General features: G+C 49.2%; 2 protein-coding genes across 2 annotated transcripts in view; one reads left to right on the top strand and one right to left on the bottom strand.

Moving 5' to 3' along the window:
• AP4E1 (adaptor related protein complex 4 subunit epsilon 1) overlaps positions 1–26,503 on the bottom strand; it is a 117,212-nt gene that overhangs the window by 52,814 nt on the left and 37,895 nt on the right. The window contains exon 12 of the mRNA XM_077318075.1: positions 21,223–21,300. The gene's annotated coding sequence lies outside the window, so the exon portion shown is untranslated. The remainder of the gene's footprint in view (positions 1–21,222; positions 21,301–26,503) is intronic.
• The window catches only part of TNFAIP8L3 (TNF alpha induced protein 8 like 3), a 52,631-nt gene that overhangs the window by 2,009 nt on the left and 24,119 nt on the right, over positions 1–26,503 (top strand). The window lies entirely within an intron of this gene.

The following is a 26,503-nucleotide window of genomic DNA, read 5'->3' as shown; positions in this document are numbered from 1 at the left end:
CAGCTGCCTTACAGCGATTATCATATTGGCTTACCTCACAGGGTGATCGTAACAATGACAAGTGTGCAAAAACCCTTTCAGCAGTGGAGACGGTTATATAAATGCTGGTCGTATATATTATACGGAAAATTGCGAGGGTCTATTCTTATTCAAAGGATCCCAGAACTTCTCTGCATTCCTCAGCCTACCTGTTGGGCTGTCCCTAATCATCAGGACTTATTAGGGGGTGTTTTCCAAAAACACGTGAAAGCAGTTGTTAGTGGAGTCATTCCTAACTAGGGCAGAACTGTGACTTCATTAAGGAGGCCAAGGTTGTACGCTTTCTGCTTTCCAGATGCGGCAGATCAGTTTCAATGGCTCACAGGGGGGGAAACGCTCTTTCTTGTCCCAGGACTTCTCTGGGGGTCTCAAGGAAGCCAGCTCTTCAGGTTTTGGGGTCAGGAGGTGGGTGTCTTCCTCCGCATAATACACCAAGGTGCGACCTTGCAGGCCTTAGGCTGTTTTCACCCGCGAACCTTTGAAGAATCAGCTGTGGGACGATGCGGATACAAAATCTACATTAGCTAGAACGCTCATCTGCATAGCAAACGGCCTCTCTTCCCCCTAACCCTCACTTTGCAGGCTTTGATGTAAATGTGGAAGCAGGAAGTGCCGTCAGAGTGGCAACCTGTAGGGCAGGGGTGGCCAAACTGTGACTCTCCAGCTGTCCATGGACTACAAGTCTCATGAGACCTGCTGGCAGGCAGTCACGGCTGGGCCACCCCCATGGGCTCATGGGAATTGTGGTCCATGGGCATCTGGAGAGCCACGGTTTGGTGACTCTGTGGACTCTTGGGAATTGTGGTCCATGGGCATCTGGAGAGCCACGGTTTGGTGACTCTGTGGACTCTTGGGAATTGTAGTCCATGGACATCTGGAGAGCCACGGTTTGGTGACTCTGTGGACTCTTGGGAATTGTAGTCCATGGACATCTGGAGAGCCACGGTTTGGTGACTCTGGACTCTTGGGAATTGTAGTCCATGGACATCTGGACAGCCACGGTTTGGCGACTCTGGACTCTTGGGAATTGTAGTCCATGGACATCTGCAGAGCCACGGTTTGGTGACTCTGTGGACTCTTGGGAATTGTAGTCCATGGACATCTGGAGAGCCACGATTTGGCTACTCGGAATTGTGGTCCATGGACATCTGGAGAGCCACGGCTTGGCCAGGTCAAGATGTTCAGAGGTGGTTGGCCATTGCCTGCCTCTGTGTAATGACTGGACTTCCTCAGTGGTCTCCCATCCAAAGACTGAGATTTGATGGGATCAGGCTAGCCTGGGCTGTCCAGCTCAGAGCCTCCTAATGTAAATAACGTCTCTGAAATAGCACTGGAGTCCTCACAGTGAGGGCCCTCCTCCAATGCAATGACTTTGATGTGAGGAGATGTTGCCCTCAGCAAGATCAGGAGAGCCCAACTTGGCTCGAGCTCACCAGCTATGACCCTCTGCATCCAAGCAGCGTTCAGTGGAACTGAAATGCTAGACTGGTTTGTACACACTCTTGAGTTTTGGCCGGGGTTCTTTTGGAGTGTTGCTTGAGTTTACGAGTTTATAGGATGGCCAGCTTGCTTACATACCGGTGGAGTCAGGGGATAACTTTCACGTATACAACCCATTATCTGTAGCCTTTCAACTTTTGTAAGCCGTGTGCCTTTGCGAAGGGCCTCTGATTACACACCAACGGAGATAGTCTTATTTTAGACATATTTACGAAGGGGAGCAAAGGATCTGCCTTGCACGTGGAACATCCCACGTTCCGTCTCCAGCATCTGCCTGAGACCTTGGAGAGCTGCTGCCGGTCAGAGTAGACAATACTGACCTGGATAAGTCAGTAGTCTGACTCAGCAGTCAGCAGCATTGTGTGTTGTGCAACTAAGTCGACAAAAGTTACTGGTGCACAAGGATTTTAGTAGTCTGGCAGTTATCTGCATTAATCATGTACCACATTAATGGTCTGCAAAAAAAGAATACAGGTCAAGAATACCGCTACGTCCTAGGGGTAGTGTCAGCCGTATTGTCACATGTTTGCCGCGTGTCATATAGCATTTATGTTCAGAATGTGTATTGCGATATTTTTTTCTGATGCTCTGAAAACATAAAGCCATCTCTCCCTTTAGAATGCCTCTCTGTCCTTGACCATCAGAGGAAAAACGTGTGTTGCTGTGTTTTTCCTGAAAGGAAGATAAAGACTTTTTCCCAGCAGAGCTGTTAAGAGGAACAGGAGGTTGTCTTAAGGTCACGAACAAGTTCCAAGCGTGTACACTTAATGAACTTTTTGTGTCGAGATGTGGGACCTAGATGTGTCTCCCAGCAGCGCCAACAGTTGTGGCGGGAGCCGGGTGACGTAATGAAGAGACTGACCCCTCCTCTCACAGCACCATCCGGACCTGGGTCAGGGTGTGTCTGCGATGGTTGCTTACCAATTTTTAAAACTGCTGAGAGATTTGGTCACCTCATCTGGTCTGGGCCAAACTTTCTTCCTGTTGACAAACCCCTTGGGCTGATCAACTGACATGTAGTTATGGTGGCTTTTCCCAACAGGCTTTAAGTCAAAGAAAATGATGTAGGATTTGGGGAGGGGAGAAGGCTGAAAAGCCCTCCCGTTATTCCCCCACTTTTTCCATCTGAGGCCCAAAGAACCTCACAGAATTCTGTTTTATCCTTACAATAACCCTGTGAGTTAGTGTGACCAGCCCCAGGTCACCTAAATAAGTGACCTAGGACAGGGGTAGTCAACCAGTGGTCCATGGACTACAATTCCCATGAGCCCCTGCCAGCAAATGCTGGCAGGGGCTCATAGGAATTGTAGTCCATGGACATCTGGAGGACCACTGGTTGACTACCCCTGACCTAGGAGATAAATAAGTTTCCACAGCAGAGTGGGGATTCAAACCTACGTCTCCCGGATGCCAATCTGACTCTGTGACCATCATGCCACCCTACCTCTCGTGCTGCCAGTCCAAATTGGCTGAGCGCACGTGTGGGAATTGGCCTTTGGGAACGGAACTCCCAGAATGCAAGTCCCCATGGGACGCCGAGATGTGCTGAGATGTGCAAATTGGCCCTGAATTTGGTGTAGAGAGCCAGTTTGGTGTAGTGGTTAGGAGTGAGGACTTCTAATCTGGCATGCTGGGTTCGATTCTGCGCTCCCCCACATGCAACCAGCTGGGTGACCTTGGGCTCGCCACGGCACTGATAAAACTGTTCTGACCGAGCAGTGATATCAGGGCTCTCTCAGCCTCACCCACCCCACAGGGTGTCTGTTGTGGGGAGAGGAATGGGAAGGCGACTGTAAGCCGCTTTGAACCTCCTTTGGGTAGGGAAAAGCGGCATATAAGAACCAACTCTTCTTCTTCTTCTAAATCTGGGGGCCACTGTAAGAAGCGGCTATTTATATCGTGAACATCATGAGCCACCTCAGGCATAATCGAGGTGAGAGAGAAATCCCTTTTAAAAAGTAATCGCCTGTTGAGAGGCTTTTGGGGCTGTGTTTTCCCAATGTGTGAAGAAGTTATCCATTGGTTTACTTGACCGAAACATTTACGCCTGGCCTTGTGGTTCAAGGCGGCTTACGAGGATGGTCTTACGAGCGAGTGTGCCCACTTGAACCCAAAACAGCAAACCCCCAAGTCCCTCCCCATTTGTCCCTTATTTGCTCCTTGGGTTTAGTGGCCTGCTGCAGAGCACATTCCGCTGGGATTGAGTCCCTGAGCCTGGGTGGCATTCTGTGTTTAGCTCACTGGGAGCCGGCTTTGCAACATCTGAGAGGCAGGCTGTTTCATTTTGCTCCCCCCCCCTCCCAGTGTTGTGTCATGGGGACAATACAAGCCAGCTGTTTTCCGTAGATGGGAAAAGGGGCCTAGAGAGTTGAGGGATGGAGAACTGGGTTCTTCCTGGGTAAGGGAACAACTTCAGAAGAAGAAGAAGAGTTGGTTCTTATATGCCGCTTTTCCCTACCCGAAGGAGGCTCAAAGCGGCTTCCAGTCGCCTTCCCATTCGTCTCCCCACAACAGACACCCTGTGAGCGAGGGGAGGCTGAGAGAGCCCTGATATTACTGAAGAAGAGTTGGTTCTTAGATGCCGCTTTTCTCTACCTGAAGGAGTCTCAAAGTGGCTTCCAATCGCCTTCCCATTCCTCTCCCCACAACAGACACCCTGTGAGGTGGGTGAGGCTGAGAGAGCCCTGATATCACTGCCTGGTCAGAACAGCTTTATCACTGCTGTGGCGAGCCCAGGGTCACCCAGCTGGCTGCATGTGGGGGAGCACAGAATCGAACCCGGCAGGCCGGATTAGAAGTCCGCACTCCTAACCACTACACCAAACTGGCTCTCAGTGAATCAGCAGACCTCGCCATGGAAAGGGCGCTGGCTAGAAAGTGAGTGAATATAATTTCTGATGGGATTTCCCGACGCTGGGCCCATGGTATGTCCTTGCGTTGGTAGACTGCATGCTGATCTGCAATGATCTTTGGGCAAATAACTCCCCCCCCCCCCAAAAAAAAAACCCCACCTTTTTCTGACCTTAAATAGCACCCCATCCAGATTCGTTTCTTGCTTCCCTTGGAAACATTCAGATTGTTATGTGCTGCCTGTCTCAGCAGCCCTTGTGGCTTCCCTTTATCACTGCCAGGAGAGAGGGACAGAGTTCAGCAAGATCTGAACATGCCGGGGGAAGCGGGCGAGTGAGAACAAGATGCAATTCAACAGGGACAGGAGTTCTACATCTGGATCGCAACAATGAGAATCACGCACATGGGGCAGCAGCGTGTGAGAATGAGATCTTGGGGGTACTTGTGGACTGTAAGCTAAATATGAGCAGACAATGGGATGCGGAGGTAAAGAAGGTAAATGCGGTCTTGGGCTTTATCAACAGAAGTATCGCATCAAAATCACAAGATGTCATAGTCCCACTGCATACCGTGTTGGTCAGACCCCACCTGGAGTCCTGTGTGCAGTTCTGGAGGCCTCACTTCAAAAAGGAGGTGGACAAAGTGGGCAGAGGAGAGAGGCAAGGATGATCCGGGGCCTGGGGACCAAGCCCTGTGAGGAAAGGCTGAGGGACTTGGGAATATTCAGCCCAGAGAAGAGGAGGTTGAGAGGGGACAGGGTGGCTCTCTTTAAGTGTTTGAAAGGTGGTCACTTAGAGGAGGGCAGGGAGTGGTTCTTTTTGGAGTACTAAGTACATGCAACATAATCCTTCTCCATTTCATCCTCACAACAACCCTGTGAGGTAGTCAAGGTTCCTCCAATGAGCTCCATGGCAAGCTAGGGATTCAAATCTGATTCTCCACGATCCATTCTTGGATCTCCTAGCAGATTCTCTAATGTAATGCTTGGGGAGGGGGGGACGTTCCATGGGTTAAAGTCTGTATTCTTGGGTTGCCAACTGGTTATCGCCCCTTTCTTAGCAGCCTGACGCTCAGAGATTAAAGAGGCAAAACTTTTCCGTAATGCACAGCGGGAAGGCTTGGTGCTTGTTTAAAGCCACAGAAGGGAGGCTGCGGGTGGAAAATGCCGTCAAGTTGCAGCTAATTTATGGTGGTGCCATAGGACGGGGGCGGGGGGGGGGGGAATGGTGGCTCTCCAGATGTCTCCAACATATTGGCAAGGGATCATGGGAAATGAAGTCCATGGGCATCTGGAGAGCCGCCATTTGGCCACCGGTGCCATAGGATATTCGAGGCAGGTGAGACAAAGAAGTGGCCTGACTCTGGCCACCAACCCTGGACTTCCTTGGCCCAGGCTTGTTGGGCCAACCAGCACAACAAAACAAAAGCAGAGTCCAGGGGCACCCTTAAGACCAACAAAGATTGATTCAAGGCGTGAGCTTTCGAGTGCAAGCACTTTTCCCCAGACTATGAACAGTCTGGGCCAACCAGGTAAGGGCGAAGCAGGGCTAGTTTCCAAACGAGAAGATGCCTCTCCTTCAGTTGGTGAGTTTTCATTGCTGAGGAGCCCCACCTGCTGCCCAGGAGGAGGAGCTGCCTTAGCTGGCCGCCTACCGAGGTTCAGCTTTCCCAGTCGCCTTGGGCTGCTTCATAGCATCGACCTGATGGTGCCGCTACCTGTGCCCGTGGGTGGGAGGTTCGCTCCTAGGGGTTGCCTGCCCCCTAAACACTGACTGATCCCGCCCGGTTTGGCTTGTATTCATTCCCTTGCCATATCTAAAATCCGTGCCTGGTTTTCTTGCTATAGGGCTACCGTGTGTGTGTGTGTGTTTTCCCCCTTCTGCTTCTTACCAAAGGGGGACGGCGTGTTCCAATTAGTGCTGGAGACGGAGTCGAACTACCGCTGGCTTTTACAGGGACGGCAGCTGTTTTCGGCTTCTTTGCCCCCAGTGGCCTTCGGTGCTGCTCGGAATCCGTTTTGCATCCTGCCACCGTGCCGTCGGCTTTAATTAAGTCCGCAGCATCTCCTAGCCCCCTTTTTTGTGACTCTGGCGAATCCGCGGACTTTGTGGGGGGGTTTTTTCCCCCCTTTCTCCTCCCCGAAAGAGAATTCTGGGGAAACTGAAAGTCTGCCTGCTGCGTTATGTGAGCGGGGCCTTGGCCGATGCAAAGGTTGACTGTCTGTATTAACTTTAAAATTCGATACAATTTGCACAATTTAAAAAACTTTAGGAATTAAAAACATGTAACAGTGTGCTATGCACTATATGAGCCAATAAACCGGCGCATTTTGGCCCTTACGGGTCTGGTTTTAACACACACATATAAAATATGTATAGCAGCCAATAAAAGCCCCAAAGTAAGAGCTGTTAAGTACCAGAGTCACTTAATGAGTGAAGGCGCCTATTTATCAGCCATTAGCTCTCTTCCAAAGGCTGCCAAAAATTTCAGTGGTGTGTTCTCTTATTAGTGCATATATCGCAATGAGTGAAGCATAGCACACTGTTTTGCAGTAGCCTATGGGCTGTATGCATGCTTCCACTTCCTGAAGTTATAAAAATTGGGCACAATAAAAGTTATAGAATTTTTCAATTCATACAGACATTCAACCTCTGTAGGTCCTATCTGTCATCAGTTGGGTTTTTATGGCCACTGTGAGAGACAGGATGGTGGACTAGATGGACCCCTGAACAAGCAAGGCTCTTCTGATGTTCTTATGAAGGCTTCGGCCTCCCTGCCCTGTTGTTGGCCCTCCAGTGGAACTGGTTGGGCCCCTGTGAGAGACAGGATGGTGGACTAGATGGACCCGTGATCTGTTCCAGCAGGGGTCTTCTGATGTTCTTAGGAAGCTGCCTTATAGACAGACTGTTGGCTCATCTAGCTCAGTAAGGTCTACTTTGAACAGCAGTATAAAATCACCTGTCTCCTTGAGATCCCTTTAATGGGCAGTGTGAGGGGTTGAACGCAGATGGGGCTTAGTGCATTCAAAGCGTCTGCCCAACTGGCCCTATAGCATTGTCTTCTAGCACGTCAGAGTCTCCATTCCTTCCAATTCAACTGTGGCTCTTGGGAGTGTTACAGAGAGCAGCCATGGCCTAACGCCTGCTACGTGAGATCCTTTTAGACTGGCAATGCCCGGGATTGAACCCGGGACCTTCTGCACGTGAAGCAGGAGCTCTGCCACTGAGCCACAAGCTCCTTTGACCATTAGCCTGGCGGTGCAGGAAGAAGCCGTGCTGCAGCTCTCGCCTCACCCAACTATGAAGGGAAGCTTTATTTCCTTGCCAGGAAAAAAGCTTTCCTTCCTTAATGTCTGCACTTTCGCCAGGCTGCTGTTAGATACAGCAGCACAGCCAGGAAACTGGGTGTGTGTGTGTGTGGATTGCACGCTTTTTCCTACAGCCTAAAATTCCAGTTGTTGGGTGTAATGTAGGTGTGTACTGTGTTTACTCCTCGGCAAAATGGAAAGACCTCTCCGAATTTCCTATCATTCCAAGCGTTTCTTGCACTGGAAACGGGTTCTACGATCTCTCTCTTTCCCCCTTCTCCCTTATCTGCCATATGTCCCCTATTTTATTACCTTAATGGACATCGGGATAAGAGACACAAAATCGGCTATGAAACCAATATTAAACGCAGAAACTGGTGGAACGGAGAACCGTAAAAGAACGATACATAACTGGACAGCAAATTAAGGCCGGGATGGATTCCCCCCGCCCTGGCGCCACAAAGGTGATGAAAATTATCCCCATGCCAGCAAATCTACCTGCTGCCATTTTCCAGTTAGAGAATTCCCTAGACAGAGAAAGCCGTCTGCCGCGTGTACACCTGCGCCAAATTGCATCCTCTTTATTATGGGTCAGTGGCTCCGAAATTAAAAGACAGTCTGTGGGCGTCCTTTGTGCCTGGCCATGTTGAGTGCCAAGTCTGAATCCCAGAACCGATGAACTGTAGAAGGACCACAAGCTTCAGAGATGAAAGGCTTCTGTGGGGGAAGATACTGTCTTCACGGGCCTCCATCCCTCTCCTCCTTCTTGGCTCCCCCCCCCCGATAGAAGAGGAGGCTGGAAGGTTAAAAACCCTGGGGGGGGGGGTTTGAAGCAGTCATCATCACCCTCTATCCCCCCAATGCCCTTGTTCGGGTAGGGGAGAGTGGTATTTTCCGCCGTGTTGGGTATTTTTATAGTCTTTTAACGGGGGTTTTAATGGGGCATTTTAAGACTGTTAAGACTGTGCTGGCAGGGGCTCGTGGGAATTGTAGTCTGCGGGCATCTGGAGAGCCACGGTTGGCCCACCCATGGTTTAGATTAGGACCAGGGATGACCAAATTCAAATCTCTCGCTTAACCAAGGAAGCCTGTTAGGCGACCCAGGGCCCGTCACAATCCCTCAGCCAAATCAGCTCTCGCAAGGTTGTTGTTGTGAGAATTAAGTGGAGGGAGAGCGAGTTCGAGAAGTTGCTTTGGATCCCCGACCAGGGAGAAAAGCACGATATACGTTTAAAAAATAAATTATTCCCCGTGTCTATTGTCTGACCCCCTCGATTCTGTAGCCAGGGAAGGAAGGAAGGAGATATCTGGCAAGTCTCATTGGGACCAACCTCAGCGTTTATATGAATCGTCTTCCGCTAATGATGGAGTCACAAGGCCCTTTTGTTAATGGTGTGCATTAGCAGCCTTATAAATCAGGGCCACGTAGAGGCATGGGCAGCTCTCTGTGTGCAAGGCAGCTCCTGAGCCTTATTTATGTTACGTTCTGATGGATGCCGATACCTAGTTTCAAATATATACTGCCTCCCCCCAAGAGGACCACCGTAGCATTGGCTGTGGATTGATTTGATTTAAGTTTCTGTTATTCTGGACTTCTGTTCCTTTTCTATTTAAGTGCAACCGCCCCCCCCCCCCTTCCCTTTGCTTAAGTATTTATTATCCCTCCTCTCCAAAAGAAAAAAATAATAAAAGTGAGAGAAATAATTGTTTTTCTAACTGCTCATTAGCTGTTTGGAACGGCATAATGCATTTCTAGGCAAGCATTTTTCTTTCCTCCATCCTCCCCCCCCCTTCTCTATAGATGCAGTATATTTTGGTGGGTTTGCGTGGGCGTTCGATCATCAGCCTGTCAGTCAATCTTGTAGGCGATACCAACCCCAACCCCCCCCCAAAAAAGTCTCTTGGTGGGGGAGGTTCATTTCTGGGATTACAGCCGGAACTCCTTGATGGAGACGGGTCATTGAGACTTCTGTGACTGGAAGTATCTCATCTGCAGAGGTGGGGGGAAAAAACCCTTGACCCTGGGGCTTTTTTGGGAATGATATTCTCAGTACTGAGCACTGGTATCTCTTGGATATGCAGTGGAATTGGTGGACATCAGCACTACCTTACATATGAGTCCTGATAATCCCCCCCCCAATCACTGCACAGTCCCCCCAGCCCCCCCCCACTAATTAAGGGGTCAACCTACTTTTATCTATACTTTCCTGTCCCCTCGTCTGCATATGCCCACCCCTTCATCTGCATAGTTATACCCTTCTTCTGTCCTGTCCTGAATTCTTTAATTACTTCTGTCCTACCCTGTCTTTCTTTCCAGTGCGGAGCCAAAATTGTTTGCATCGTTCTCCTCTCTTCTAATTTTTTCCGTCACAACAACCCTGTGAGGTAGGAGGGTTTGTGGCTGGCCCATGACGGCGTCGTTATTTGAATCCGGGTGTCGTAGATCGACATTCTACCCGAGTTCACCACGCTGCTGGCTTTTGGTCCCTCTTTCTCTCTCCTCTTGGTCCTCATTCCCCTCTGTTCTACTTTTTCCTTCACAACGACCCTGCGAGGTAGGATAGTCTGAGTGTTTGGGGGTGGCCCAGCACGTTTTCCTTAGTGGCGTAGGGATTTTAATCCCGGGCGTCCCAGACCGACATCCTGCCCACATTCACTATGCTGGCTTTTCGTCCCTCTTACTGTGACGGTGCCGACGTCGGGAGAGGTAGATAGATGGTTAACCCCAGTCCGTGAGTTACTGACGACTGGGAGTTACTTTATTTAGAAAAATGCATTAGCAAGTTGGATAAAAGCGGATAAAAAACTTCTCGCTGAGGGGATGTGATGAAACAAGAAGGAAAGCTAGCAAGTAGGACGCAGTCCTACCCTGACGTGTGTGCTTATATATAATTGCAACCTACGAGCAATGATTCGGAGACTTTACTTTGCCCTTTGAAGTCAAAGGCCTGGCTTCGGTTTGTTTTTCAGGTCAGGGAGGGCTGCCTAGTCGGTGGCAGGCAGCTGTCAACGCACAGGAGGGTTCTGCATGGTCCCCAACGTGTTTGTAACAAGATGTGGTGTGGGTTTGGGGAGGGGAGGGACTTCAGTGGAGTATAATGCGGTACAACCCCCTCCTAAGCAGCCATTTTCTCCAGGGGAACCGTTCTCTCGCCTGGAGACGAGCTGTACTTCCGGGGGATCCCCAGGTCCCACCTGGAGGCTGGCATCCCTATTAACAAGGCATGGTTTGGGGTTACCTCTCAACCAAGTGGATGTCTCTTATGATATGTCTTTGCAAGGGATATCTTTGCAACAAGATGTGATTGCAAGGGATATCTTTGCAACAAGATGTTTGTAACAAGATGTGGTGTGGGTTTGGGGAGGGGAGGGACTTCAGTGGAGTATAATGCGGTACAACCCCCTCCTAAGCAGCCATTTTCTCCAGGGGAACCGTTCTCTCGCCTGGAGACGAGCTGTACTTCCGGGGGATCCCCAGGTCCCACCTGGAGGCTGGCATCCCTATTAACAAGGCATGGTTTGGGGTTACCTCTCAACCAAGTGGATGTCTCTTATGATATGTCTTTGCAAGGGATATCTAAGCTGGCATTGCATGCATATGAGAGAGAGAGAGAGAGAGAGAGAGAGAGAGAGAGAGAGCTTATGTTATATTGGTTTTTGACTTAATAAAATCTATTACGCAAAATGCAAAATTGCTGTGCAAGCCGGAGCGATCTATGCTATTTAACGAGCTTTCAGCGATATAAGGCATGTCATGTTTGCAAAATGCTGACACCCCCACACCCCCTGCACCCATTTTGGAGGAAAGAAAGCCCTACTTCGGATCAATTCACTGAGCTTTGGGCTGGCCCCTGAAACCCCAAACACCCTCTGGGTACAGCAGCAAGCCCACCCACCTACCCCAAACCCATTACTGGCTTTATCCCTCAATTCCATCCGTGGCCCAGAGCCGCCTTCGGAGCGATTCTTGCATCATAACTCCTGGCACGAAAGGGCTGGATCATTAAATTATATGATGTACCATCTCGTCCTAATCACAGGGAAAGAAATATGTTGCTGGTAAACACAGTATCAGATTTGATCGTGATTTACGATGCCGGCCGAGGCTATAAAAAAAGGCGTAATTTACTCGGAGCTGCCCGGCAGATTTTATTATCGAATTTGCAAGGCCTAGCAAATCATTTTTGTTTTGTTTTGTTTGCTAAACCATTTAGGAGCTGTATGTACACTGGCTTCATTGGGAGCAAGCTTGGATCTCTTTCATAGTATGCCTTCCTCTTGCACGGAGTCTGAGCTAGTAGATTTTGCTGTATCAGACTGCCTTCCACACACATCAGAAGTTCGTTTCCTGGAACGATGCGTCCTCCAAATGTTACCATCATTGGAACATGTTTTAAAATCGGGCTGTGATTCAGTTAAAGACATTTTAGTTGACTAATCCTCAGGATTTGAGCAAACGGCGTCGATGGGTAAATTCTGGATGTTTCCTGAAAACCGACCTTTAATTTTTATACTTCTTTTTTTTAGTCGTGGAGAAACGATTCTGGAGTATTAGAGAACGTTCTGTGCCGGGTAGATTTCTTTTTCCTCTCATTGGCCAACTGGGCAGAGCTCTCCCTCCTTCAAAAGGAACGTCACAATTGCCACTGCTTTGTAGAAGGGTGGCCAAACTGTGGCTCTCCAGATGCCCACAGACTACAGCTCCCATGAGCCTCTGCCAAGCAAGGAGGGATTCAGCAAAAATGTAACCAGACAGCTGGGCAACTAGGAAAATCGCTTTCATCCTGGGCTCCAAGGCCAACCAATCAGGGGAGGACGTCGCAGAGCCAAGATGACACCACAAAGAAGTCCCTTTCTCTAGCTCCTGTCCCCATTTTGGATGCCAATCCAAATAGACTAAGCAGGATGGTGGAAAAACATGGCCAGTGGAGAGTCGCTGTTGCTGGGATCGCAGAGGTGACCGGAGCCATTGGTGTGTGAGAAGATCGAAACGGTGCCCTCCAGTGTGGTTGGTGCAACAGCAATAGATTTAAAAAATTGATCTCCCTCCCCTGGGCCCATCCATGCTCGCCTGATATTTGGTGCCCTCAGCAGGGGCGTCACCCTGCCTGATCCTAGCACAGGCCCTGTTTGGGAAGGCTGCTTCACCTCTTCCTTTTCCTGTCTCCAAACAGGCTGTGCCTTCTTCTGGGGGGATTAGCCTTTCCGTAGACAGAAAGGTCTCTTGCCCCTCCTGTTCAAATAAAGTTTCCCGAGGGAAATTTCCCTCACGCGGCATAATGGAGCACAGAATGAAAAGACGCCTCCCTCAAAACCTGTCTGTCGTGCCAAGGTTGGTTTAAAAGTGAGAAAAGGTTCACGGGAAACGTTCACAGCACCAAGAGTTCAGGGGAGAGGGACACCTTGCCGACGAAAGGCCGTGCCAGTCTGAGGAAGTTTTCCTTGGAAATCCCTTTTGGCAGTCGCAGTTTGGAACGCATTTTGGGACTGGGGCAAACCGACCATCACTTCTTAGCACCCAGAAGACGCACGTTTGTATTCCCCCATCCTCCATCCTCTCTGTTTGTTTTCCCCTCAAGAACTTAAGAAAAGCCCTGTTGGATCCAGCATCAAGTTGGTCCAGTATCAAGTATCGCGCAATGGCCAGCCAGTTCCCCTGGAGGGCCAATAACAGGGCAGAGAGGCCGAGGCCTTCCTAAGAACATCAGGAGAGCCCTGCTGGATCAGACCAGTGAAGGTCCATCCAGTACAGCATCCTGTCTCACACAGGGGCCAACCAGTTCCTCTGGAGGACCAACAACCGGGCAGAGAGGCCGAGGCCTTCCTAAGAACATCAGAAGAGCCCTTCTGGGTCAGACCAGTGAAGGTCCATCTAGTCCAGCCTCCTGCCTCACACAGTGGCCAACCAGTTCCTCTGGAGGGCCAACAACAGGGTGGAGAGGCCGAGGCCTTCCTAAGAACATCAGAAGAGCCCTGCTGGATCAAACTAGGGGTCCCTCTAGTCCAGCATCCTGTCTCACACAGGGGCTAACCAGCTTCTCTAGAGGGCCAACAACAGGGCTGAGAGGCCAAGGCCTTCCCCTGGTGTTGCCTCCTGGCTCTGGGGTTCGGAGGATTATTGCCTCTGAATGTGGTGGTTCTCCTCGGTCACCATTCGGCAGCCATGAATCGACCTAATCCCCTTTGAAAGCTGTTGATTCCTCCGGCCATCGCCACATCCTCTGGCTGCACATTCCACTCTCGAATCACTCTCCGTGTGAATTGGTAGGTCTTTTGTCCGCTCTGAGCCGACTGTCCTTGCTCACTTGAAGCCCTCGAGTTAGAGTTCTTCATCGTCCTACTCTCTCCCTTGCAAATCGCAGTGTCTCCGTGCCCCGCCCCGGCTTGAGCGCTGCCTATTAGCAAAACGCGATAATACGTATTTTAGACCAGAGTCGCTTGGAAATTGCCATTCAAAACCAGGCCGGGTTATCTTAATCACCGTTGACATCTTTTGTCAACGCCGAGAATGCCGGCAATCACAGCCCTTGGCTGAGGTGTGATGCCGAGAATCGCACTGCGTGGCGGAGCGAAAGCAGCACGGTGCAGCGAGGAATTCCTGTTTCCCCTTCCAGACAATGCTGCTCCAGAGGAATGAGTAATGTTTTTTTTCCGTCTTTCCATTTGCGTCTGACGGCGGGCCTGCTCAGCACTTTGGCAGCCGCTGCGATTTTGGGGGGGATAAAAATAGAAGCCGTAATTCAGAACTCCCAATTTCTTGTTCGAAAGAAGCTGGCATTCGTCTACTGTAAAGAGAGATTTCCACCACAGTAAACTTCCTAGAAGCTAGATCTAATAGTTGGCTTATGACTGTTCCCAGAGCTTAGCGGAGATCCTCTTCTCCAGCCGTCTTCTCTGCACCCCTGAGCTGACGTGGGTGGCAGAGCTGACGTGGGTGGCCAGAACCAACAGGGCTTTCCCAGTGGTGGCCCCTTGCCTTTGGGATGCCCTTCCCTTGGAGGCCCCCCTTAACTTCCTTTAGGCTCCAGGCTCGCCTTAATTTCCTTTAGGCTCTGGCCAAAACGTTTCTCTTGATTCAGTGCTTAACTAGAGGGCTCCATCGTCTTAAAATTCTGGGTTATGGTTTACTCCTGGCTTGCAAGCTCTTTTATCCATATCCAGTTTTTGTTTTATGTTCTTCTGCCTTAGCTTGTTTTGGTTTGGGTTTATTGCCCTGGCTTGCTTTTATCAGCATGGTTTTTTCAGTTTGTTTTTTAAATGCCTTGGATCGGTTCTATTTTATTGGTTCAAGTGGGCCTGGAGAAGCAGCATAGGTTGTTTCCTAAATTATTTATCACCGCCAGCAGCGGGGGACGTCCCTGCAACCACATCTACCGCTGTCAGGCAACTCTATCCAAGCTCATGGTCTCCTCTCCAAATTGCCACAGTTACATGTATGGGGGGCAGAGAATTAGAACATGTGGGCTTTGAATTTTATTCCACCAGGCATTTGGTTGAGGCCGCGCCACCAATAACAACTAGAACCCCTCCCCCCCCCCCCACACACACACATGCATGCACACTTTTCTCTATAACATCTATATTCCGGCAACCAATTATAGGACAGTAACGTGGGAGAGATATGGCAGTAAGGGTACATATGTTGCTTTAGATATTCTGTTTATTCAATGTCATTTTAATGTGGCGTACACTGCCCTTAGCTGGCTGGGCTGAGAGGGGCGGCCCTACAAATCAAAGTCTGATATTCTTTTTGTCAAGCAAAAAAAGGAAGAGGGGGTGGGGAACGCCACTCAACTCCAAACAACTCTGTGCATCTTTATGACTGTCGGAGTTCTGTTGCTTGTCAATAACGTTCCAAAGATGATTGGAGACAGCGATGCGCTTCCATTAAGTGGGTTTGCGTGGGCTTGTTAATGCTTTTGAACATGCAGCCAGTTCTCGGGGGAAAGGAAGAATTGCAGATTGTGTAGGGTGTTGTTTCTTTTTTTTCCTTGGTGCAGGCTTGTCATTTCTTTTCTTTTTTTTAAAGTTCCTGCGACAGCTTGTAGTACAGGAAAAGGTCGTCGAATGTGTTCGCACAGGCCAACGTCGGAAGGCCGAGATGAGAGGCGTTCGGTCAACACCCTTGAGCGCTTTGCTCCAGTTTTGCAAGGGCATCAACGGGTGAAGAGCCAGTTCAGGGGATGCTTGGCATGGTGTCAATTGGCCAGACAGATTGTTAGCTCTAACTTTTCTCCCTAGTTAGGACTCAAAGTAGCTTGCAATGGGAGACCACCGAGGAAGAACCAGCGTTCTCCCCCTCCTCCATTTTCTCACAACCACCGGCCAGCGAGGCAAGCCAGGTTGCAAGACTGGGACCGACCCAAAGCCATCCAGTGAGTTTCCATGGTGGAAGCTGGGATTCAAACCTGGCTCTCCCGGAATTGTAGTCCAGCCCACGGTCCACTGTGCCAAACTGGAAACCTGTCTAGTCATATGTGTTAACAAGTGCCCATCTGGATGCCTCACAAGTATGTGGGTGGCATTTTCCTTGGCTCAGGAGGAATCTTATCGTTCTGCTATAGGTCCCCCATAGAGAGGTTAGTTCCCTTGTCCAAGCATCAGATCGGGCCAGCCACTGCCCGCGATGGCTGACTTCTCCACCGAGATTCCACAACAGAACTGGATGTTTCTTCCGGTGAGATTGCTCGAGGCATCAGAGATGGTTTCTGAACTCTCGTGAGATCTTGTGGGGGGTGGGAGGGTTGGCTCTGCTCTTCCTGTTGCCACAACAGCTTCATTGAATTTGCCTTATGAGATCCTGATGGGTCGTGAAGGAGATGGGGAAGTGGAATGAATCCCCCTTGTACAATTCCTTGAAGATTGGCTACTTGTGTCATCCATTGACAATGGACGATCTGATGGGCTTCAGATCAAGAGTTCTACTGTAGAATCTATGCCCAGTTGGAATAGGGCCCTGCTCTGAAGGAACACACCTTTGGAGGTCCATACAGTGATGAAAACATCTTCTTAGGATTTGCCGACATAAAGTATAATAAGCATACACTTGACGCCATCATAGTTTCCCATATTATATGTGTCAGACCAACTGGCAAAAATTCAGACTGCGGTGAGTTGGATCCAACCATCCCTCCAACTTTACTTAAAACTCTTGCTTTAATTTGGAGGAGGGCTCTTTAGACGGGAGGAAGGCCAAAGGAGGTGGCAGCACATCAAATCTCCAATGGCAAATCAGAAACTTCGCTTGGCAAACGCTCCACGGGGTCCCTCCTACTTTCTAAAAACACTTGGTGGGCACCATGTTGGGGGCCTCTGCTTTAGAAATACCACTAAATAATGTAAACACAAGTCCCCAAACGGTCAATGACGTAAATGAATGCAGATTAAGTATTTCATAAACCGCTGAAGTTTATATTTTGGATCCCGTTAAGTTGATTACATGTGGTGTGTAACCAAGCACTTAACTTTGGTCTCCCCTAAATTTAACCGGGTAATCCCACATTATAATATTACCAAAGGAGAAACAGGTAACCATATCAGTAACCAAAGAGACACTTATGTCAGTCAAGGTCATTTAGATTTCTGAGAGGTTAAAGTTGCCGGTCAGAGAGGACATAGTTTTATGGGCCCAGTATTAATAGAGATCCATGTTCCAACTATGATTGCCCTGTAGGTCTGCGTTCCTTCCTCCATTTAATGCTATCAAGCTAAATGAATATTGCAGGAAATCAGTGAAGATTTCATTTTACTCTGATCGTAACGTCAAAGAGCTTTTAGGCAATGCGTCAATAAAACCTTACGAGACAGTCTACATGGCCAGAAAAAGAGGCTACTAAAAATGGTAGACAAGGAGTTAGATCCAGCCGGGCTTTTGTCTCAGTCTCCCAATCCCTCTCGTAGATAAAACTGAAAGAGTACTGAGGAGAGCAACGAAGATGATCTGGGGCCAAGGGACCAAGCCCTATGAAGATAGATTGAGGGACTTGGGAATGTTCAGCCTGGAGAAAAGGAGGTTGAGAGGGGACATGATAGCCCTCTTTAGGTATTTGAAAGGTTGTCACTTGGAGGAGGGCAGGAGGCTGTTTCCTTTGGCTGCAGAGGGGAGGACACGCAGTAATGGGTTTAAACTACAACGATATAGGCTTGATATCAGGAAAAACATTTTCACAGTCAGAGTAGTTAAGCAGTGGAATAGGCTGCCTAAGGAGATGGTGAGCTCCCCCTCACTGGCAGTCTTCAAGCAAAGGTTGGATACACACTTTTCTTGGATGCTTTAGGATGCTCTGAGCTGATCCTGCGCTGAGCAGGGGGTTGGACTAGATGGCCTGAATGGCCCCTTCCAACTCTATGATTCTATGCTTCTCCATGTTACAAATCCCATCTCATGTGGCTTTTATCCATGGAAACTCCCATGGGGATCCCCGATGTAAATCCATGGATGAATTGGCCTGCCCTAGTGTGAATAATGAAAGTAGCTCAACTGGGCCATTTGCAAGGTATCTACTTGGGGGTTCCCTAGGTAGGCAAAAAAAGTACTGCATTCCTCCCTGATCCCAGGAATGTCTCATCAGCTGCCTGGCACAGAGCTCATGTGGACAAAGAGGCAATAATGCTGCGAAGAAACCCGGCTGGCGGCTTGCAGCCAAGCACAAGTGCAGCCTTATTTTAACAGAGACGGCAACTACCCAAAAACCTTCTGGGTCATCGGTGGGCCAGGAATCAGCGTGAGTCTCTGCTGTCCCAGGCAGGTGGACCTTCTCCACCCTGGGTCAGAGCTTGAGATTTGTCTCCATAAAACCACTGAGTCCTCCCAGCTCGTCAGACAGATAGGGCTGAAGTAACTACACTTGCCTGAAGCAAAACACCAGTTTTTTCAATCCTCTTTATATCGTTACCAAGTCTATTCTGTCCTCGGCTGTTCCTGAGAGGTCTTCTGAATGGCAGGGCGGGGACACGAACGGGGGAATGAATAAGCACTTCTTTCTCAAATGCCAGTTTTCCAAACAGGGCTTTCAGAGGGTCTCTCTGCCTTCCAAAAAGGTGGGGGGGACCCCTTCCTAACTGGCAGCCTGTCGCTGGCAAGTGATAGGCTTTCTAGCTGTCAATTCTGGCTGCCGTTTGGATTGGGTTGTGTTCCCCCCCCCACACACACACACACACACACCGTCCCCCATCCTGTGCAGTCCAGTTTGTTTTCTTTCTCCCCACGGTGAAGGCTAACCAAGAAAACACTTTGAGGGAGCAATGACACTTATGTTTCGGCCTTTTTTTCTTCTTCTTTTTTTTTAGTGTTGGGGAGGCAGTAGCAAGAGCCAAATCGTGTTTCGCTTAATGGAGCTAAACTTTTTTTTTTCTGGGTTATTTTTTTCCATTTGGGGCTATTACTCAACTTTGGGAAATGTGTAGAATTCAACCCACAGAGCAGCAGTTAAAAACAGCTTCTGGGGCTGAGCCCACACCCATCTGCCTGGCCTGCCTTTTTCCTCCCCTGGCATAAAGGTAAACGGGCGTGGTGGGGAGCTGGGAGGGAAGGGGAGTCATGGGTGCAAAACTCCTGCCCGAGGTGTATGTATCTGATGAAGTGGAATGAAACAAAGGTTCCTAACCAGTGTACTTGCCATACTGTACACTGAGAAACTAAAATAAACCATCTAGGAATCTGATGCAAATGAGAAGATTATTTAGACTTCACTCAAGTTTTGGAGATCATTTTTATCATTATTCACTATGCTTTATCGTACAGCCTATTCCCTACACTTTTTTAAATTTCGTAGAAATATAACACGTTTTTAAAAGGGCAGAAATTCAACGGGTTCAACTCCTCGTCCCTCAGTGGCAGGGAAAGCTGCACCTATTCATTATCTGCCTGCTAGGCAGTGCCTTAGGAGGCCCAGCCTCTAGCGGGGAAGAGGTGGCTGGCAGCCCTAACTAGAACAACCGCTCCCAAGCATGTCACGGGGCGCTCTGCTCCCGGAGTGCTGAGCATGAGTTGACCCTTGGCTGAAAATTATCTCAAGGCACAGTCAATAAATTACGCAAAGAGTTGACTTTTTTTGGAAAGGATGAATGAAGGATGGCCGTTTGGGAGCCCGGACTGACTGCTTTAAATCCCCTTGGGCAAATAGCACATCTATGAATCTGCCCTGTCCCAATGGAAAAAAAGTTTATGCAATGATTTACGCGCTCGTTAAAATGCTGTGTTTTACAGCGGGGTGAATCTCTTCGGGGAGGCTGAGCGGGAAGGGGCAGGGGCCGGGTTTGCTGCGGCATGATTGAACCGCTGTGTCGTTTCAGAAGCAACATGAAACCGCGGAAGGCTCTTTGGTTAAGGGAGCTACAGCATGGAGGGGATACAGGAAGTGAAGGCAGTGGCAGCAAAAGGAACCTTTAAAAAAATATGCATGGCCAATCAGAAGTCTTGCTGGGTGAAAGCTCTATCTGGTCCCACCCACTTCCTAAAGAGACTTGGCAGGTGCTGTTGTGCCCGTGAGCTCCCCACGCTGGGGACTCCAGGCCTAAAAAGTAACTTCTCCTCCTCATTTCACAGTTGTATGGAGACAGATGGGGCAAGCAGCATATGGTGAGGTGAGAGGCTTTGATCACAGACACAGGCAGTTCTGTTTCTCCCTGTGATTTTGTAAACGACAGCTGAATTGCAGGGGACTGATGGGCTGTTTTGACAAAGAATTATCATTGGCTGTGTTTGGCTGTGTGACAGTCTACTGATGTAACAGAATTAATTTTTGCTACATGTTCCCTGTCCGGTAAGGAGTTCATAGTCTGAGGAAGAGAGCTTGCCCTCGAAAGCTCACGCCCTGAATCAATCTGTGTTGGTCTTAAAGGAGCGACTGGACTCTGATTTTATTGTGCTGCTTCAGTGCGACCTACTTGAATACTTCTCCCCAGTAAACCTCAACAGAAAAACAAGACACTGCGGATGGATGGCAAAAATAATGGGATTTGCAGAAACCTAGCAGGTTTAAGAACCATTTAACAGGCATTCTCGAGGCCCTGAATGGAACAGTATGTCTTTTCCACCTCCTGAACCTTTTTCAGGCCCTGTTGAACCTCTCGATTGTGGAAACAAAGTCGCAGATTGAACTGAAACAAAAAATTGCTTGTCATCTTCAGGAGAGTTTATGGCATAAACATGTCCAAATAAGGACTTGCTTGGGGAAAATAAACCATAACTATTTAATGAAACGTTGTTTCGTTATTTGATCAAACATCCTTGGGGCTTAAAACATGCAAACATTAGGGCCAGGTGAATAATGTCTTGCCATAAATATACACAAGGAACTAGGATTTTTCTCGGAATCATCTGGAGAGGAACGGAGGAAAGCCGTAAGGCCAGATTTGATAGTAATAACAGTACTTTTATAGGGCTATTTCAAGACTCCGTTGTGCACATATAAAATTAGACATCCTGGGCTGCTTGGCGCATCAGCCGGAGAATGGGCTATGGTTGCGTGTGTGTGCGGGAAACACAGAATACTCCTCTAGGAAAGTACACATTTTTATCCTACCGTTCATCCTGGAGGCTACAGGCAGCATGCAGGGTTCTTCTACCACCCGTCCCTTTCGGTTTTGTCCTCAAGACAGCCCTGTTGGTGGAAGAGAGAGTCAGTGGTCTAAATCAGGGATAGTCAATCTGTGGTCCTCCAGATGTTAGAATCATAGAATCATAGAGTTGGAAGGGGCCACACAGGCCATCTAGTCCAACCCCCTGCTCATAGAATCATAGAATCATAGAGTTGGAAGGGGCCATACAGGCCATCTAGTCCAACGCCCTGCTCATAGAATCATAGAATCATAGAGTTGGAAGGGGCCATACAGGCCATCTAGTCCAACCCCCTGCTCATAGAATCATAGAATCATAGAATCATAGAGTTGGAAGGGGCCACACAGGCCATCTAGTCCAACCCCCTGCTCATAGAATCATAGAATCATAGAGTTGGAAGGGGCCACACAGGCCATCTAGTCCAACCCCCTGCTCATAGAATCATAGAATCATAGAGTTGGAAGGGGCCATACAGGCCATCTAGTCCAACCCCCTGCTCATAGAATCATAGAGTTGGAAGGGGCCATACAGGCCATCTAGTCCAACTCCCTGCTCAACACAGGATCAGCCCTAAGCACTCTAAAGCATGTTAATGGACTACAATTCCCATGAGCTCCTGCCAGCAAGTGTTGGCAGGGGCTCATGGGAATTGTAGTCCATGAGCATCTGGAGGACCACAGGTTGACTACCCCTGGTCTAAATGATGAGTTTGACACTCGAGTCAGATTGCAGCTCTGGTTTCCCAGTCCTGGGTTCCAACGCTCTGGCCACTGTTACAGACTGCCCCTCCATGGCGCAAGCAGGCATGGGATCAGGACCCTCCCCGGAATCCTACATGAATCACCTTTGCATTCCACAATTGAAGAAAAACAGGCTGCAAACAATAATAATAGATATATATAATAAATGAAGCCGCTGTCAGGTACAGCCCAGTTGACGTGACCCTGTGGGTTGCTAACGTTTGCATCCTGCTTGCAAGCGTACCTGTGGCTCTCGTGGCCTGTGTGAAGCACCACTTGCTGCATTGGGCAGGAAACGGTTACTGGGACGTGCTTGTGTCTGAATCAAGAGGGCCCCTCGGTTTTAAAAAAAATCTATCTTGCGTTGCTTTCTTGATTATTTGGGTCGCAAGCTTCCTGCAACCAACTCGCAGGGTGGCATTTTGTTGGACGCTTCGGGATGGGGAGGGGGGTTTTGAAAAGAGAGCCCCTCCGATCCTCACTATGTTCTCTGGCTGCCAAACTCAAGGAGCCGCTTTCTTTGCCCCATTCAGAGAGTTCCTTTTGAAGCAGAGCTGGAAGCTGTAAGAGGCTTTGGCCTTACCAAGAAGATGCTGAACGCCACCGGCGGCTGGCCGGGAAAACCGGAGCGGAGTGCGGTCAGGATTGCTTCGCTGTTAGCTCCCTGCAAAGTTTGTTTTGGAAACTGCCCTACCGCCTCCTTCCCATCAGCTGCCTGCCGCTGCTTAGTTCACCTTCCAGGCCTTAGAAATGTTACTGCTTTGAGTTCTCCATTCACATCCTCATTAGGGGTGGATATCCCAGGATGGGGTGGGAGGGAGAGACCCGGGCATATTTGCAGGGGTCTCTGTTTCTTGGCCTGCTTTGTGCTTTCCCCGTGAGGAAAAGAACACCCTGTTGGTTTTAGAAGAAGAGCTGGGTTTTAGAACCCTGCTTTTCGTTGCCTGAAAGAGTCTCGAAGCAGCTTACAGTTGCCTTCCCTTCCTCTCCCCACAACAGACACCCTGTGAGAGAGGTGGGGCTGAGAAAGCCCTGACGGGATTGCTCTGTGAGAACAGCACTATCAGGACTGTGACTGGCCCAATTTCACCCAGCTGGCTGCATGGGAAGGAGTGGGGAATCAAACCCAGCTTGCCAAACTAGAATCCACCACTCTTAATGACCCCACCAAGCTAATCATTCCTTTCCTTTCCTTTCCTTTCCTTTCCTTTCCTTTCCTTCCTTCCTTCCTTCCTTCCTTCCTTCCTTCGGGCTTTGCAACATATATGTCAAACACAGTCCATTATTAAATCACAAGTTCTGTTTCTAAAGGTAAAGGTAAAGGTATCCCCTGTGCAAGCACCGAGTCATGTCTGACCCTTGGGGTGATGCCCTCTAGCGTTTTCATGGCAGACTCAATACGGGGTGGTTTGCCAGTGCCTTCCCCAGTCATGACCGTTTACCCCCCAGCAAGCTGGGTACTCATTTTACCGACCTCGGAAGGATGGAAGGCTGAGTCAACCTTGAGCCGGCTGTTGGGATCGAACTCCCAACCTCATGGGCAAAGCTTTCAGACGGATGCCTTACCACTCTGCGCCACAAGAGGCTCTTAGTTCTGTTTCTATCTGCTGCTTAATCCACTTCTTCCCATGATGTTAACAGCGGGAATGACCAGGAGGTGAATGGCCCCTAGGTTTTATGGCAGTGGGTGTTCTGGCCTCAACTGAACGCCTGGCAGAAAAGCGCCGTTTTGTAGGCCCTGCGGAACTTAGGTAGTTCCGTCAGGGCCTGAGTCTCAGTTGGCTGACATGACTTCTGGGTCTCCTCGAAGCCTTAATAATTACTTCAGTGGCTCCTCCGTGGTCAAAAGGTTGAAAAAGACTGCACTGTGAGGTAGTTCCCAATGCAGAAATCCCCATGAAGCTTCAAAACACAGGCGTGTAGTCACCTAGCACTGCACAGAAGGCAGATGTGGATCTGCAGCCCCTTTAAAGGCTGGGGAAATTGTTCTTGGCGTCATGAGTTCTGCACCTAGAAACTCTGGTTTCTGGGCCCAGATTGGTAGAAAGTACACCATGGATTTCTTTTGAATGATTAGTTGGCTGAACTTTATCTAAATGAACCTCTTCCCTGGTGCATACCTTATATAGCAGACTAAAAACCTAAGGAGTGCTTTTGGAGCTGTTCTTTTTCTAAACTTTCCCCAAATATACTCCCATCCATCCAGCATGCAAGAAAGGTCTAAAAATTGTTTCTAATGATGCCCGGGTTGGTGCCATTATGGGGGCAGGCGGGGGGGGGGGATTTTTTCCAAGCCTTAAAAGGCAACGGGCTCCTGACGGCACACGCAGGAAGGCAGAAAACCATGTTTGTTCCTGCCAGTTCTCCTTGAGATTATGACTTTTCCCCCTCCCTGAAAGGACAACACAGAGCGACAGGTACATCAGGTAAATGGCCACCTGTCACCTCAGTGAGGTCTCGTGTTCGGCACCCTGGTTGGCAACGTGAGGCAGTTTTAAGTGGAAGAAAAATCCCATCCTATTCAGAGAGGCTCAGGGGGAATTGACATGCTGTGAGTAGCTCTTTCATTCATTCATTCATTCATTCATTCATTCATTCATTCGGATTTTTGTACCACCCTTCCCTACGGCTCTGGCCGGTTGACATGGAACGTTCCACAAATTTACATAGAACTTTACGACAATCTATGACATTACACAAATTTCAAAGAACAGCTCAACAATACATCAGGTAACAATCACAACACAACACAAATACAACACTGATATATGCCTGGGGAGATCAAATTGTTCAGTCATGGAAGGGGGACCAGCAGATGTTCTGAGTCGGTCGGCCTCAAGCGAGTGCCTGGTGAAGGAGCTCCCTTTTGCAGGCCCTGTGGAATTGTGGGAGTTTGGCCAGGGCTCTGTTCTCCTCAGGGAGCTTGTTCCACCAGGTGGGGGCCAGGACCGAGAAGGCTCTGGCCCTTGTTGAGGTCCGACGTTCTCTTTAGAGACACCCATTTCTACCAAAGGCTGCCTCTGAAGCAGTTTGAAGAAGAGTTGGTTCTTACACCCAACTTTTTGCCACCTGGAGGAGTCTCAGAGTGGCTTACCATCGCCTCCCCTTCCTCTCCCTACAACAGACGCCCTGTGAAGTGGGTGGGACTAAGAGAACAGTTGTGAGAACAGCACTAACAGGACTTTGACAAGCCCAGCGTCACCCAGGGAAGGAGGAGAGGGGAATCAAACCCAGCCTGCCAGATTAGAAGCTGCCACTCCTAACCACTACACCAAGCTGCCCCCCCCCCTCCTTTGCCATGCAGCAACGCTGAATTGGGGCCATTCGTAGCTGCAATCAGTCTTTCAAAGACACTGGAAAGACCATCTGATGACGGAGCTCCAAGAGTCTTGTCTTTCGGAGGCATTTTGGAGCGCTCCAGCAAAGGACAGCAACTGACCTTAACGCAAATTCTTCTGGGTGGCATGTTTAGTCTGCTAAGAACTGTGGCCTTGATTTGACCTTGGCTGTACCAAGGGACATTTCGCCAAGTATTTACTCTAGTTAAAATTATTGCCTTCTGCCCTTTTGAGGAGCGTGCTCCTTCTTGACATCTGTTGACGCTCAAGATCAACATAAAGTTACAGCTAGGTTTCGAAGCATTTAAACATTTTTATAGCGCGCGGGTCTCGGCAAGCAAGAGCCAGTGGTCACCGTGACACTAATTGTGTATCTCCAGCCAAGGAAAAGCACATGTCTCGTTTCGGCCGTGTTTATCTCCTCGGTGTTCCTTGTAAATACCCCGCAGACGGCTAAGAGGATGGATGTGTTGGTTTGGCTTTGGTTTAAATTGTTAGGACTTTTCACCGGGAAGAAAACCCTATGACACATTTCAGGGGCAGCGCTGGATCGTAGGAGTCCTCCGATGAGGATCCGGTTAGAGATGGTGAGCGGTAGGGGAAGGTGGCGCATGCAACCGACGTCTCCTTAAGAGCCACACGCTGCTTCTGGCTAATCAGAACACACTGCAGAGTTTCTCTTAACAGGCAGCTAGTACTAAAGTGTGTGTGTGTGTGTGTGTGTTTGTTTAATATACCAACCTCCCTGAAGGCTCAGGGCGGTTCACCTAAAACAGGACAGAAGCAATACAGATAACTTAGATGAGGGGTAGTCAAACTGCGGCCCTCCAGATGTCCATGGACTACAATTCCCAGGAGCCCTTGCCAGCATTCACCGGCAAATGCTGGCAAGGGCTCCTGGGAATTGTAGTCCATGGACATCTGGAGGGCCGCAGTTTGACTACCCCTGACTTAGATTAACAATAATGAACGAGGTGAAACAACAAGCAACATGGAACAGTAGAAAAATGTGGGAAACGTTAAATTAACTCCTACTGATAGCCCAGGGGGGTGAGCGGAATTAGGGTGGGTGCCGTAGGAGGGGGCTCAGGAGGAGGGCCCTTGGGAAGTGATGGCACAGGTCGACCTCAGCCAAATGCCGGGTGGAGGAGCTCCTTTTGGCATATAA

Source organism: Paroedura picta, chromosome 18 (assembly GCF_049243985.1).
Source record: "Paroedura picta isolate Pp20150507F chromosome 18, Ppicta_v3.0, whole genome shotgun sequence".
Classification (NCBI taxonomy): domain Eukaryota; kingdom Metazoa; phylum Chordata; class Lepidosauria; order Squamata; family Gekkonidae; genus Paroedura; species Paroedura picta.
This window is presented reverse-complemented; position numbering and strand designations above follow the sequence as displayed.